Source organism: Falco punctatus (genome assembly GCF_963210335.1).
Source record: "Falco punctatus genome assembly, chromosome: 6".
Taxonomy (NCBI): Eukaryota; Metazoa; Chordata; class Aves; order Falconiformes; family Falconidae; genus Falco; species Falco punctatus.
Window position 1 is genome coordinate 35508412 of NC_137585.1, and position 16377 is coordinate 35524788.

Here is a 16377-nt window from a genome sequence, read left to right on the forward strand (position 1 = left end):
AGCATGAGGAATTTTCTGCATGCAGGATTAGACTCCAGTGGAGCATGGAAAGAAAAAGCTTGGGAATACTCCAGAGAGCCAGGGCAGATAGGACAGATGCAGTGTCATGGCTTCTTGCTTGGAGGTGAATCTTCCCCTCTCCACGTCCTCAGGCAAGCGGCAGCTTAACCTCAGGCTCGCTGGGCTGCCAAGCAAGAGCCCTGGGAGAAGGGACCTGGCCACAGCCGGAGACAGGTGGGACAGGGTGTTTCCAAGGCACATGAGACGACTTGATCTTCTGGGCTGTGCAATGCTTGGGCATTGGCCTTCTCTCTGCTAAGTGTTTCGAGAGTCTCCTAATCTGTTTTCTCTTCTTGCCTCATCTCTCAAGAACAGCGTAACCTAGAAACTCTGCATTTCTGCTGCTGGTTTTACCTCAGCTGGGCAAAGAGCTTTTCCCTGCCTTACAAAAAAATGAGCGATGGCAGGGAGCAACACCAGCCCCTTTCTGCAGGGCAAAGTCCTCAGCAAACCAGCTGCTTTGATGTCCAAAGGACTGGTAGCAAGGAAAGGTAAGGCTTGGAGAGCCAGAGGCTCTGGAAGGGTGGCCAAGACTACACCTCCCCGTTCTGGAGCTACAGAAACACTTCTACACAATGCCCTTCTGGTTACTGTGGCACTAAGGTGGCCAACAGCCACCAAAACATATCGGGAAGCCACTGTGGTTTGTTTCCAAAAGCAGCCACAAGCCCAGTCATCCAAAACTGAGGTTGCTAGGGGTAGCTGGGCATTTCTGAGCGCGTAGCACAGAGCTCCCAGCCGAAGTGAAATCAAGCCAACATGACTGGCTTTGGAAAACTCAGGACTTCTTTCAAAGTACAGGGATCAAAGCTGAGCTGTTAGTGGTTTCATGCATCAGCAGTTTGGAAAGTCCCTTGCTCCAGCCAACAGCAACTGGCAGTCCAAGCCAAACAGGTAGCCACCCTCGTTTGCCTGCCTGCTTACAGACTCCTCCTGCCCTCGTCCGCACGCGAGCTGCTCGACTCCTGTCCTGGCTGCAAACCTGCTCAGCAAAACAGCCAAAAAACTGGTGCGTCCATCACCTCTGAGGCAGGTGGGCAGGGCCCCCCCTCCCACAGCCAAGGAGAGGGTGATTTCTTGCCACTGTCATACAGACAGGGACTGTACGAGGGAGGGGGAGAGCCTCAGTGCCTTGTCTCCAGATCTCCACCCCAGACCCACTGTGCAATCCCTGTGCAAGGGGCACCGGCTGCCCACATCAGGAAAGAGATGCCTCTGTGCCTGGTTTTAAGCAAAGCAGAGCAAACCGGCCAGGTCACCCAGTTTAGGCTTGGTTAAAGATTTGCTGTGCGTCTGCTGCGGCGTGGCTGCGAGGGCAGAAATGAAAACCCATCTTTGCATGGGCTCACTGGGCACTGCTGTTCAGTCCGGCATGGAGGCTGGCCCCAGCTGGCGCTCCCGCAACCCACAGCATTTTTTACCTGCAGCCATATGCTGTATGAAAAGGGAAGAGGCTCTTCCCTCTGTTTGAAGCAAGAAATATGCAGTGAAGCAGCTGAAGAGCTCATCCCTAAAACACTTACAGCTCTTAAATGTAAATGAGAGTCAGGCGCTAAGGTGAAATAGCTTTTGGATATGAATTCTTCATCCAGGTAGTTCAATAATTTACTGAACTGCCCCCCTAATCCCAACGTATTCTGGTGCCAACTCTGCTTTTCCTTATTGTTCCTGTCATTAGCTCTTCCAGGAGCTCTCAGCTGCTGTGGTGAGAAATATCCAAAATAGCTCCACGAGGGACTTCTCTGCAACCTGAAGCCTTGAAACAGCAACAGCAAAGAAGGCGGCTAGATAGGAAATGGAAAAGGTGAGGAGTCAAAACCAACATGCAGTCAATAAAAGCTTTCAGAGAAGAGATAAGAGCAACAAAACACAGAATGGCTTACTGCTTCCTAAAGGTGTGATGGGAATGAAAAGAGCTTTTGCAAATGTCTGGAGGGGGAAAGAAATTAGAGGAGAAGCGTATCCATTAGTAAATGAGTGTGTGACTGTATTATTCATGGCTGCAAATATATGAGCTGCAAAAGTACGACATTTTTGTTTCTATCTGCCTTTAGTGGCGAATTTAAGAATTTTGGATAGCAAGGAAGTAATTAAGACCTGAAAAAGCAGCTTGTGCCTGCCACTGCAAGTGAGGAATGTGACAGCATCCTTCCCGAACTCTGCAGGGCTGTTCACCTGGATAAAGTTACTTTGTGTTTGCAGAACTGCAGCTTAAGTCAGCATGAAAAAACCAGAACAGATACAGCACCTTGACAAAACAAAGGTACAATATTAAATGATCTAGCCGATACACCTATGGGAGTTGATTTTTGACAAGTCACTGGGGTCTGGCAGCTCCTTGGCACCAAGGGACCCTCACTGTCCTCTCCTTGATCCCCAGCAGTGCCCCTAGGAGGGATGCAAGAGTTCTACACTGCGCCTAGAAGCAAGGTAGGCGGCTGAACGTGCCTGTGATTTGCAGCTGCCATTGCCAGTCCCACCACAAAGTGGCTGTTAATTGTTACGCTCGGCACCGGCTGCCGGCCAAGCGTGCGAGCAAACGCATAGTTCTGGGGAGACATGTTGTTGCGCTAATGGTCTTATGCCAAGCTTTAAGTAGGCTGGGGACCTGCGGCTCTCCAAGCAGGAGAAGCATTTCACTCTCCTGTAATTGGACCAATTTCTCAACCCTGGGGCGCTGGAGTGGGGCTGTGATTCCCAGAGAAAGGGACGGCTCTGCAGGCTGTTTGTCAAACCCACCGCAGGCAAGGGAGAGACGTGACTTCGCAGGATGCCCCCCGCGCAGGGGAGCTGGGAGGCACACTGCCACAGCAAGCCTTCTGCTGCCGCCTCTCCCACACCCCATGGCTGGACGCATGCTGGTCCTCAGAGCAGCCAATACCCCGTGACACAAACCAAGACATGGGACAGGGGAGAGATGCGAGGTCCAAGTGTGAGCCAGGCTCCATATCCACTGGGAAAACCAGCTTCGTGCCATAGCAGGGAAATGAGGGTAGTTTCCAGAAGAAGAGCAGCCACAGCTAGCAGAGATCAAGGGATGAGAGAAGAATATGTTGTGACAAACTTCGTTTGGGAGGTGGCTGATGTTTATTGAACCACAGAAGCGTGGCAGCTTCAATAGGAAATTTCAGCAGAGAATGTAAGTATTTCTGTATTTCTGGGGGAAAAAAAATAAATTGGCACGGCTATAAATACAGCCGTGCGGAAGCACGCTGCCTGGAGGACCCGGACTGCAATGATAAATGACTGCTGAGTGCTATTTAGGGCATGGAGGCCTAGGGAAGTGCCAGCAAACTAAATATCTAGTCAAGTCATGGCATCTTCACTAATGAGTTCAAAGCAGGATGGCAAAGGGGACTTCTCCCGGCTCCCTGCTTATCCAGGGCTGGTAAACTCCCCATGCTGGAAAACAGCTCCAACAGGCACGAGCTGCAGCAGTGTCGCTGCAGAAACTCCCCCAGGCAGCAGCGCTGGGGTTATGATGGCTCCTAATGAGGAGGCACGTTCACTAAACCGCATTAAGCAGATCATCTAGGATAGGGACATAGCCAGGAGGTAGCACAAAAGTGGGCTATGGCATACAGACTTGGTGGGGACAACCCACTGAAACATTAGGAAAACACAACAGGCATCGAAAACCATGCAGGATTTGGTGGGACGCACCGTATTGGATGGCCTCCAGTGAGAAAGCCCGACAGACCTGGGCTGTCCAAGCAGCCTGATCTGCCCATTTCAGTCCCTCCGTTTGTTTCTGCTAGCACAATCAAAAAGCCAAGTCACAGAAGTGCTTTCAAATCAGAGCAATTCCCTGGCCAAACACCAACAGAATTCTGACTTTTTATTCCTGTCTGGTATGTAAACGCATTTCAAAGGGCTGCAGTGGTGGGGGGGAAAGAATCCCTGCTCCAGGCCAGCTCCTGCTAGCCAGGGACAGTGGCCGCACTCGCCGGGCACTGGCCCTTCTGTGGGAAGGTGCAGCCCCAGGTCAGCAGGGACGAGGGGAAGGAAGCGGCTCCGGAGTTTGGTGTTTGAACTCTCCTCCGACCTCTGACGCAGCTTTGCTGCCAGCGGGCTGAACTCTGCAGCATCCCTGTCCTCCTGCCTGCCCCTAGGCTGCCCTTCAGCTCTTTTGGAGGAACCAGAGGAAACAAGGTCGAGGAGCTGAGCTAGATTAAAAAGTAACCCAGGTGAAAAAAAAAAGAAATTTAAAAAAAGGGATTTTTTTTCAGCCAGATCAGTTCCCCAGCTGGGCTTGGTAAATGCACTCACATGCAGCCGAGCTGCTTGCCATGCTCAGTTTTGGAGCCATTCCCACTGTGGGGCTTGTACTGTGGACAGCAGGCTGGAGAGGTGCAAGGGGGCCTGGGAAACGTGCAAGATGCAGCAAACTCCACTCAGCCTTGCTGAGCTGGTACCCTGCAGGGACCACTCGCAGGAGGAAGCAGAGATATGCGTCTCCAAGGACTGGGGAAACTGGAGAGGAGCCAGTGTGAGTGATGGCAGGGTGGTGATATGGGCAAAACTGGATTTTACTACCCTAACGTAGGAAAGGGCTGAAGAGAGGCAGGTAGAGTGGGATAGTGCAGGCGCAGAAAGCAGAGGAGGGCCCGAATGACTGCTGCAATGCTTGCCCTGGTCCTGGCCACTTGTGGCGGTGGCCAAGGTGCCCAGAGCTTCCTGCCATCAAACGGCTCTGAGAGCCAGTACTTGCCTGCTAGCCAGCAGCTGGAAAGGGCTGCAGTGTGCTAGCATGGGCTTGCCAGGCTGAGGACTAAAAAATGGATTAGTCCTAACCGATGAGATCCAAGGAAAGATGTGCGGACCACCCCATCAGTGCATCCCTCTCTCTGCAAAGCCAAGGACAGGGCTCCCTGATCTCCTGAACTCAGCTCCCATGCACTGGCTGTGTCTGCTTGCAGAGACGTACAGCAACATCTTGCTCATCCCTGGGTCCCTCAATCTCCTCTTGAATCCCCAAATACCTCTAGTTTATCACTCCAGCAGCAGTGACATTCCCACGGGAGAGCAAGCACCATTGTTCACTAACCAAGGCATGTCAGAGAGATGCTTTCTCTCCCCCTTGCTCCAGCTATACTAAGCACGTAGGCTGGCTGGAAATGAGAGTGACCAGGGAAGACTGGCCCTGTGGGGAGCATATCCCCCCCATGGCATTGACCTTCCCCTCCTAGGGAGGATTGGCAATGGGGAAAGAGGCAATTCTCCATTATCTGCAGCACAGGGAAGGCAGCCGGGGCTCCCAGGGAGCTGGCAGGAAGATGGAGGAGCTGGAGGGATGCAGCAGTTTTTGCACTGTTTACTAAATGTGTCTAAAACATGAGGCTGAATCATTTATTTATGGTCTGGCTGATGTGCAAAATTTTGACCAGGGTGACTGCTGCTAGAGAGAGACCAGACACCCTTAGAAAGGCTGCCAGAGCAAACCCTCTGCTTGCCACTTTCCTCCTATACCAGTGCAAAAAGCTGCTGTATACAGCCTTACAAGAGCAGCACTGCTGCACGCAAAAGCATGGTGCAAAAGCACAAGGATGCAAACACCAGCAAAGGGAAACTGGGCTCAGAGAGCTGCTCTCTGCTATTTCACAGGAGCCTGTTTGTGTGTCCTGCCCCAAAGCATCACTGCTTATTCCCAGATACCTGCAAAACACCATAGCTGGCCACTGCATTAAGCAGATACCTGAAGGCAGGAGAGGATGATCTATGGTAAAGGGGTATGTGGGTGGAATGAGGTAGCCATAAAACCACCCCCCAACAACAACAACATGAATCTTGCTAATTTAACTAAGCCCCTGTATTTATTCACTGATCCATAAGGCCTTGATTAGAGATTTCCTAGGAAGACATTTGTTTTAGATTATATTCAGGGAAAATCTCATGCTTCTGGGAAGGCTCTGCTGTGTATCACTCCCAGGTGTTCAAACACCATGAATCGGATCCTTTAATATTCTTGTGTTTGGCTTAAAATAAAAAGAAAATAATACCAGCTCCTTTCCATTTGTGTTCTGCTCTTCCAGTGCCTGAGGTGTCTCAGATAGCTTCTCCGTGTGGTTCTTTGCAACTCCCACGGTGCGAAGCTCCCAGAAAAGCAAAAGGGGCAGAGCAGGGGGGATGCAGCTGGGGGATGTCACCTCCTCACCCTCTTCCCCAGCTCAGTGATTTCCCCCATCCCACTGACACTAAATGCAACTTCACCAGGCCTGAGCTTGTCTGTCCTTAAGGCATCTGTGGTATTTTGAACACATGCACGTTCCTCCCACCCTCATTTCCCATGACCCATCTGAGGGGCTGGAGCAGGGGGCTGCAGCCCCGGCTGGCAGTAGTTCCCACAGCTGCTGCTTGGCCCTGGGTGGGTGAGCGCTTCCCCTCGGCACCAAAACATCTGCTTGGTCTTGGCTGCAAGCAACTGGCTTCACACAAGTGATCTGGCAGCCTGGGGGGACCCAAACTAAACCCGAAACACGGGAACATCCCTCTGCATCCCTGCCAGCTGCAACTGGGGAAGCAGGGACTGGGGAATACCTATTTAAGACTCTGCTGATCCCTCTTAAATCTGGAGGAAAGTTCTGTCAACATCTAAAACCTGCCTCCTTTCACCTGCAAGGATTGTTCACTACAGGAAAAACAGGTTTAAATAAGCAAAAAGAAAAATAAAAGAGCACTAGAAAAAGGAAATAGTTCTGCAAATTGAGACCCAAAGAATCCCGGAGGTATTTGATGCTTGAATGGCAGAATGAGATGCCATTCTGCAAGGCAGAGCATTCGGACTCATTTATTTATTTAAATTGGCATTGAGATGCTGCTCAAATTTGCTGCCTGCAGCTATCCATTAGCTGGGATCCAGCAGGCTGACAAGAACACAGCAGCCATAGGGGGATGCAGAGTCCCCCTTGCTCAGCACCTTCCTGGGGAGGGTTTTCTTCCACGTAGTGGGTACGGCAGTGAGGGTAGGTGAAGCAGGGGATGGCATCTCCCCAGCACCTCAGGAATGTGTCACCCTCTATGCCAGCCATGATTTCCCAAGCTGGATGCCATCTTACGGGCGGTGCTGGGGCGACTGGTGGGGATGGGACCATCCTTCACTCGCCTGTGCCGTGACATTTCTGATATCACACCAGATGGTGTTAAAACAGCCCAGTAGCAAGGAGAGCAATAATGTACCGAGTGGTTTGGGCCTCAGCCAACGATGTGTAAGCACACCAGGAAAACCCAGCTCTGGGGCACCCATGAGATGGAGCAGCCCGTGGCAAGTTGCCCCATATGAATTTGGGAGGGGAGGTTAGCAAAAGGCAGGAGCGGCCTGTCAAACCAGTCCGTCCTAAAGGTCTTACAGTGCCGGTAACACCTGTACATGCCCAGACAAGTCATCAGCAGGCTGCAAGGTGGGATGTAGACCCCATGCAGCAATGCAGATCCGAGGCTGGTGGCCCAAACACACTGTTGTCTCCCTACAAGGTGTGCACACAACTTGGTTAACTGTTTTTTCCACCCTGTGGCAAACAAGGAAGGAGCACTTTTGGCTCTGACATGGGACAACAGCTGAGGGAAGGAGCCAATAGCTCTCCTGAGCCTCCTTGTCTCCCAGGCGCAAGATTCCCCGCTGGGCACGAGGGCTTCCAACACCAACTTGCAGATGGAAAAGGTGCTGGTTTGGAGCGGTGGGTCCTCCAAATAGAGGAGCCCCCTTGGAGGTACCCACCAGCCCCTTTCCTGCTCTGTGGCCCGAACAAAACGGCTGCAGCTGGTGGGGACAAACGGCCGTCAGGGCAGGAAGCAGGAGGAAACAGGAGTTAATTGCATGAGGTTTAACAGGTCCACATAGGAGCAGACCACCTCATTTTTGGCCACCAGCCTCTTCCCGGCCTCTTGTAGCTCAGGATGTATGAAACAGCCCATGGGTTACCGCAGCCTGTCAGGGCTGACCTGCAAAAAGTCAGGCAGCTAGGAAAGCAAGGAGAATTTTGTGTCCCGTGCCCAGCAGGCCCTGAGCTCAGCTGCATTCAGAGGAGAGGTTCATTGGTTCAAGGTGAAAGTAAAGGTGAGCTAAACCCAATCCAGGCTTTGTTTAACCGTGTTACACTCCTCTTTCTGGGGTTCTGCTGACATTGTACATTGTTTTCCGGACTAGCGCCAGACATTTTCTGTGGATACATTCCCAATGGCATTCCAGGCGATGAGCTGTGATAAAAACCTAACCTGTTATGTTGTAGGGCACTTCCTCTTCACCCTCACATAATCCAGGAATGGGATTTATTTGGGATATTTACAGCTGCAAAGAAACGGCAGCTGGGTAAAACACCTCACCAAACAAAAAGGAAAACCCCACAATTAAAATGCAGCTAAAGAAAACATGTGAAACCCGAGATATGGAACAAATCCCAGCTTGAATCATCTGGTTCCAAGACCTGTGTGGAGCCCATTGAGCTTGAGCTAATATCTATTCACAACATGCAAGAAGCAAAGACAAATAGGAACGGCCCGGAGCTAAAGTTACAGGGCGCTGCATCCCGAGGCGATACCAGCCCCCTCTTCTGCTCCGACACCCAGTCAGGCACCGGCCCTGCTCCCAGCATTCGTGCCTCTGGTGCTGTCACTGCGCTCTCCTCACACTTCAAAGCCCTTCTCCAGGGAGGGCAGGAACATCACCAACAGGAACGTGCAGCCCTCTGCAAACTCCTGAGCTCTTTGGCTGCTAGAATTTGGGCTTGGGAAGCACCTCGGTGTACTCCTGGCCCTGCGGTAGCCCAGCGGTGCCAGTGTATGTCACACTTGAAGGGCTGGCGGTTGGACGGAGCGCTTTCTGTTGTCCTAGTCCCCAGCTCATCCCCACCGGGAAGCCGGCTGGGGACCCAGCAGCTCCCAACCAGGTATCCCTCCCATGGGAACGAGCCGGAGGGGTAACACACAGCACCCTCTTAGGTGTTGCTCCCATGGAGGTGCCCCCAAGCACACCGTTTAATTCTGGCACTGCATCTAGGGGGGCTAGGCAGAGCAAGCCCTGCGTAGCACTTTGGAGCGCACATATCTGCCAAAGCCTCCTTTGTAACCCTAAATGACCCACAGGATCATTTGCCAATCTGTTGGCAGCTGTGCCCTGACAAAAAGCCACTGCTTCCCCCGTCTCCCCCAGCTGCGATGGTTCTGCTCCTGGCTGGCCGCCCCACACAAAGCCCTGCCCGCACTGGCACAGGCAGCATGACCCGGGCACGGGAGGGGTAGCTAATTGAACTGTCACAGTCAGCCTGAGTCACTTGAGCGAAACAGGCGACAGAGAGGCTGAACCAGTAATTTCGAAAGTTCCCAGGAGAAGGCCGAGCCTGCTGATGGGGAGGCTGGTGGTGGCAGCTGGATGGGCTCGATTACATTTTAACCCCACCACCTGCAGGCAGTGCAGATGTGATCAGACCTTTAGGTGTCATTTCCTTTCCAGGTCTCATCTTGCTTTCAGGCTGTTTTCCTAATTTTGCATTTCTGGGCTATTTGGAATCTATCCTGGCCTGGAAGATGAGTAAACCTCTGTCAAGGGCTCTGTGCCCGTTTGCAGCTCCCCAGTTTGCTGGAGCCGGGTGTGGAGCCCCTGCACAGGCACGGGCGGTGGGTCTCTGCAAGAGCCTGCCAGGCTGGGCAGAGCGAGAAGGTCGCTGCAGTGCGACCACATTAGTCTTGCAATGAGCTGTCACCCCTAGAAGGGCTTAATAGTTTAGATTGATGAGCCTGGGAGACACTATGTGGCTCACGCTCCAGCCATGTGGTTCAGTCAATGGTTAAGCCAATGCGGCCAAATTTTGCCAAATAAGAGGCTGTGGGGTCAGGGCAGTCCTGCTGACGGTGACCCCGCTGGCCTTCCCACCTGCACCCATCACACCTGCCGAGACAGTCTAAATGGTTCTCTCTGGGATGCTTTGATAAGCCTCTGTACCTCACGGGTACTTTAGAAAAGAGCAATAAAATAAGATGAGGGGCTGACAGAACATGCACACAAGGGAAGAGCAAATGACGCACATATTATAGTTGTCGGCTGCCACACGTAGATGACAGCTCCCTCCTTGGGGTCCCTTTTGAAGGGACAGGCAGCTGTTGTCCTTCTGGGATGTCTCTCTGCTCCATGTCCCCATCTTCTCCCGGAGTGGAGGAGCCGTGAGTGAGTCAATATAACCCAGGTGCAAGCAGAGATGAAGCAAGCAGCTCACCAGCACAGCGCGGGACAGGCTGAGGTTTCCCTCCTTGTTCCGACCGCTGCCCCAGCCAAGCCATGGGGCACGGCATTGCCCTGGCTGCTCACTGCTTGCAGGGGATGTTTCCTGGGTACTGTAAGCACTTGGTGGTACCTGCCTCCAGCTCCCCCCTGCCAGCAATGAGGGAGCTGTACCTTCAAGACAGCACTGTCCAACATGGGTAACTCCTCTCTGCAATGTTATCAAAGACCTTATCAATGCATGCAGCCAGCGCTGGTTGCAATGAAATTGGTTTCAAGCCTGTTTTCTTTACAATTCCCTGGCTGGACATGCTTGTATCAGTCACAGGGGCTGGAGAAATTGATCCAGCCCCAGTCAAAGCATGTTCACGCAGCAGCATTTTAACTCGTTTGGCTGCAAATCCCACCGTGCCCTTGCCTATGTCAGAGGTTGGATGAGGGAAGGCAGGAGCAGCGGCGCCCGCTGTGCTCCCGGGGAGGTCAGCTGCAATGTGAACCAGCCCCTCCTTGCATGGGGCTGTGCTCATGGGGGCTACAGTGCTCCTGCGCCTACCCTCATTCCCTCCCCAAATCCACTTGCCGTATCTCTGCATGGCTGGGTGGGTTGAAGGCCAGCCTGTGACTTTTCAGTAGGTGTAATTCTATTGAAATAATAGATGACACAAGAAAAGGTGCTGAAAAAGAAACAGAACCAAAGGAACCTCAGATCAGCAACAAGGGCTAAGAGGGGAGGGCAATGGAAAGCAGAAGGGATAGCTGGACTGGTGCCTCACCTGAGACTGCTGAGGCAAGGACATGGTTTCAGGGAAGCTGTGGTGGGAATCATATACCATGGGGGATATTTCAAAGCAAACTTTGGAAAACGCCACCCCAGGAGCAATTCTGCAAGTGGATGTGGATGGAGATGGCTGTGGTTTAATGTGGCTCTCCCACCTTTGTCTCATGGGAGGAAAAGTCACAATTCAGAGGCATCGGGGCCATCCCCCGACAGCAGGCAGCCAGAGAAAGTCCACTGGCTGAGGTGAGCCTACCTGGGCTTGGCCAACAGCCCCAACTCCTGTAGAAAATGCCCAGGATCCCTTCTTGGGTGCCCCAAGGCAAATCCATCCTGCTCTCTGTGCTGCTGGTGAGCACTTTAAGCCCCTGCCAGCACGCACCAAAGAGTTCAGTGCTGCTTTGCCACAGCCACAGCAAGCTTCCTGTGGTTTTGTGCACTGTGTGCTACCTATCCCTTTACCACTTTCTCACCCACTGGCTGCCCCAGCAACTCTCCGCATCCCTCTGGCTGCAAGCTGAGAGCACGCTGCTCACCAAGTGGCTTTGCAGCTAAACGGCTGAGCTGCACGTATGTGCAAGAGTTTCACTATGACTTGGACTTCATGTAGCTGGGAGGACAGGGCATGTGCTCCGGGATTGGGCCATGTCCAGTCCAACGGCACCTTCCTGCATTTTCTCAGGTTTCCTCCTTCAGCTTCAGTAGCTACTGACAGCGTTAAACACGGAGGTTGGCCCTCGGCCCGGGGTCAGAGAGCCGGGGCACAGACCTGCGTGGCACTGCAGTGCTGCGGCACCGGGGGGGTTTCCCTCTCTGTGGGTGCTGGATGTGGCCAGCATCTGCAGCCCTGGGGATCACTCCAGAAGCTGATGGAGGTGCAGATTCATCTGGAGTGAATGAAAATAAACAACAAAATAAAACCCCTCCAGACTGCGGCCACCAGGCAAAACACACCAGTGTGCCATTTCCCTTCCCTCCCATGCTGGTAAACTGACTCTAAGCCACATCTCAGTACGTCCAAGCACGCAGCTGCTGCTGCACTGGATGGGCTTTTGAAGGTGTTTCTCAGCATGTCCTTGTTTTGGCTGTGGTTGTTGCCTGGGGTGCTGCTGGGGGGGAATGATGTGCTTGGAGACACCACGTCTAGTGAGTAATATGACGTGGAGATGCTGAAACTCAGGTCTGGAAGAGGCCCTAGGGTGAGCAAGGCTGGGGAGAGCACGCGGATGTTCTTGTCCTCCCCCCTCAGCATCCCCGTGGGACCAGGGTTTCCTTCTCTGATGTGTAGGCACAGCTCCATGTTAGAGGATTTGGAAACTATACCCAAGTGGCAAATGAGAAACCCCCCTTTGCTTCATTGTCCTGTCCCTGCTTTCCCCACGGTGTTTCTCAGCCCTCCCTCAGGAGCTGCCAGTGGGCCAGGACCACAGCAAAGCAAGATGCAAGAGGGACGTGAGACGGGGAAGCAGCAGGCTCAGAGAAGTGGGTAGGCAGGTCAGTTTGACCTGAGCCTGGTTAAGTCGGGAGAAATACAGCGCTGGTGTCTGCAACACCGTGAATTGCGGTCTGGAGAGGGGTGACAGGTGATAGCTGAGACATGCTGTGTGTGAGGAGAGGGAAGCATGGTTCACTTTTCTCCAGGCTTTTTTCCCCCTCATGTTGTGATAATTATGTTTGCAAGATCAAATTAACACTCTCAAGTGTGAAGAGCAAAACTCAGCCCTGGGAAGAAAGGAGCAAACTGCCTCCCTCCCCTCAACCGCAGCAACAGCTCTGTGCACGCCAAAGAAGGGCAGCTGCACCCAAATCTGTGCATCCAGCATCTTCTCAGGGTCCTTCTATCCCCTGTTGTCACATCAATTATAGAGATGTGTTCTGTTCCTTCTGATATCTTTGTTTTGGCCAGTTCTGCACACTGAACTAACTAACTAAATAAAATCCTCTGGTTTATTTGGTTTCCAAAGCCAAATGGTGGTGACTTGTTGGCTTGTGCGTTCGTCACTGGGAGAGCCAGCAGGTACTGCCTCCCATGCCATCTGGAGGGTGCCGACTAACCTAATTTCAAGCAGTGACAAGAGCTAGAGAAATGAAGGCAGGTGATGTTCTCCTTTGCTGTTGCTCCTGAAAGGAAGACACCAGAAAGCTCCCACCCCAGCAGCTTTTCTTCTGTGAGAAGGGGTTTGCTGTCACACTCAGAACAGGTGATTCAGAATATGAGCACCCAGTGACACCAGGACCCTCAGTGCCCTCCACTGCTTATAGGCAATTGCTGTTATAGAACTCTTCTGCCTTGCTGCAGAAACGCCTCTAAAGCCACCTCTGCATGTGCTTTTTCTTGACTGCATGGTTTCTTTATCAAATACATGTAGAAACACACTTGGTTGCTGCCAGGCCAAATTTTTGCTCAGCTTTCCTTCACTCTTCTGACAAGCCACCACTGACTTCCTATTGTTTATATTTCAGTTGTTCTTGTAGGAAGTGATGGAACCTCTGATATGTCAAGTGGTCTAAAACCACACAACAAAACATAGCCCCACGCTAAAGAGTTTGCAGGCTGGAGAGGTATGGCATTAGCAGGTACAAGTGGCATGAGGTGGGACAGGCAGGACGCTGGTGTCAGCAGACACCTTCACTGCTGTGCCCACTGCCTAGGGCAACCATGCCACGGCTGCCACCGTCCTTTGCCCTCCCAGATGTGGAAAGATTGGATTTTCATGCTGCTCAGAATCCCTTTGCTGTAGGAGATGAGGATAAAACTTGATCGCTTTGCCTTTAAGATTGCAAACTGAAAAAATTCAAATGCATTTCAGCAAATAATCCAAGGAGCAGGGCTGCCAGAAACCCCTAAGTGAGAGCAAACAATCCTTATCTGGCAAAGTTTTACGTTACTTAGCACCAGTGCAAGTTTAAAGGCATTTGTTTGTTTCTGTTACACACAAGGCATCTTTTCTGGGTGGATCCTGTTATTAGGGTTGGTCCCTGAGTATTTGTACCAGCACTTGTTCATCTTCCAAATTGCTTGACTACAGCCTTATTGCTGGAAATGGTGATTGCCTGTGACTGTAATTTTTTGCAGATCCAAGGCCTCAGAGCATTCACGGAGGAGATAAATATCATTGTCTTATGGCGTTTGCCTTGTGACCGACATAGAAATGTCACTTTGTTGTTTTCCTCCCTGCCACCAGCAGTGCAAAACGAACAAGGGCATCGGATTTCAAGATTGGTTGGCTCAAAGGAGGACTTTGTTTGAGGAGCTAGATGGAAAGGGCGTTAAAAGGACTGTAATCCCAAAGCGGAGGAAAAGAGGTGACCTTTTGGTGATCTTCTGGGGAAAGGGCGACAGTGAAAGTCCGGCTCCGTGACCATTAACTTGGCTCTGTAACTTAGTACGAGGGAGTTAACCAAATGTCAAGTGACTTGCACGCAGGGAGCCCAAGAATCACTTATCAGCAATAGCCACATGGTGAAAAAAAGATCACATAATAGCAACTGAGCAGGAAGAATTTGTAATTCCTCTTAGGAAAGGGACTGGCAGAGTTACCTCTTTGTGTAGCAGCAAACCCTTAGGCACGGCTCCTCAGATGTGAACCAGGTTCACCCAGAAGTGATGGAAAAGTCCCTTTCCACTCCCTGCCTTTGGCTGGCAGGTTGGAGCTACCTGGCTCCTCTGGGGTTAGTAAAGCCCAGCACATGCCTGACACCCTGCCTGGAAGCTCTTGCCCATGCCACCCACTTTCAGCACTGTCCAAGAGGAAGAAAATGGGGCCATGTCACAGATCCTGGCCACCAAAACCTAAAAAACCACACAAGGCGATGTTTTGCTGCAAAGCCTTGCACGTGGCAAGGCAGCAGTGTTGGGTGGGGAAGTGCAAATTGCCACAGGGCTGAGCATCACCAAGGAGCCCACTGGGGCTTCAGTTGCAAACACAGAAGTGTCTCAGCAAACAGGCTAAAATGAGGTCTCGGTTTTGGCTGGGTGGTGTTTTATCTCGCTTCTTCCATCAGAATTCATTTGCATGCAGAGGTTTGGATTTTAGACCATTTAAGGTTAACTCATTGCAATATGTTAACCGGCTGCTTTCCCAGAGGAGCAGCCAGTGGGGGTTAGGGAGTGTGCAGAGCAGAAGTTGCTCTGCCAGTGGCAGGATGAACAATCTCTGCCACATTCATGCCTGGGGTCACTGCACACCCAGGACATCCCTGCAGCGTGCTCGGCTACTTCCCAGCTCTGCCCATTGTTCCCTGAGCTCAGTCCCTCTCTCTTGCCCCGGAGAGGGGCAGGAAGCATCACACGCCATGCCAGGACTGGTGTCCAGCCACCCCACGGCCTGCAGGTACACAGGGGCATGCTCTGCTTTGTCCCTCTCTTCCTTCCCCTATTTCTGCTCATCATGGAGCTCATCCAAATTGCTTTGCTGTAAGATCCCTTCCTTGCTGCCAGGTTTGGTTGAAAATGGCCAGCAGATGCAAGTCATATCATGGGCAACTGATAGGTGGATAGACAATATGATTGTGAGAGCTTAATTTCTGTAAGAAATCAGGCTTAAAATGACTCCTTATCCCAAGGGGGCTTGTCCAGTGCATCTCAGACTGAAATATGCAAAGTAGAGAGAAAACACTACACAGACAGCAATGGTTAGGGTGCTAATTTGAGATCCAAAGTGGAATTTCTCCCCTACCACAGCTTCTCTGTTTGGCCTCCAGCAAATCACATAATTTTTCTAATTCTCTGTTCCTTTTATGTAAAACAGAGCCAAAGGTTTGGGTTTTTTACCTTCTGGAGAGGATATGATGGCTAAGTAAATTAGAAATCATGAGGTGCTTGGATACTACATCTAAGCCTACAGCCTCAGTCTGGTGCCATCAAAGCACATAATACCATTGAAATTTCTTTTTTTTAAAAAAAAAGATTTCTGCTGTCCAGGTCCACAAACCCAGAACCACACAAGTTTGGAAACAAGATCCCACTTGGGAGGAGGTAGAGATACAGCTGCACTGGGCTGAGGGTACCACCATGCTATTGCATCCGGTAACGTACTAGCACATACTGGATCAACAGCCTTCTGCATCATTCTGCTCCGGGGTTAGCCTGGGGAAGAAGAGCAAAATCATGTATTTCCTCACATAAAGTTTGAAAGGTGAAGCTAAAATCTCCACCAAATCTTTGCAGGGCATAATAGAGGGGCAAACACCTCCAGGGAGGCTGCGGGAGCCTATCTCTCTAGTTAGGAGTACTCAGCATGGCAAACACTGTTTTTTACAGGACAGGGGACCTGTAGTATTGCAGCTGCCTCTCTGTCAGCAGGGATGTTATCCTGCCTCTAGATTTGTG

General features: G+C 51.6%; 1 protein-coding gene across 1 annotated transcript in view; it reads right to left on the reverse strand.

Annotated features, from left to right (window-relative positions):
- RPL3 (ribosomal protein L3) overlaps positions 1 to 16377 on the reverse strand; it is an 86033-nt gene that overhangs the window by 51486 nt on the left and 18170 nt on the right. The gene's annotated exons all lie outside the window — the stretch shown is intronic.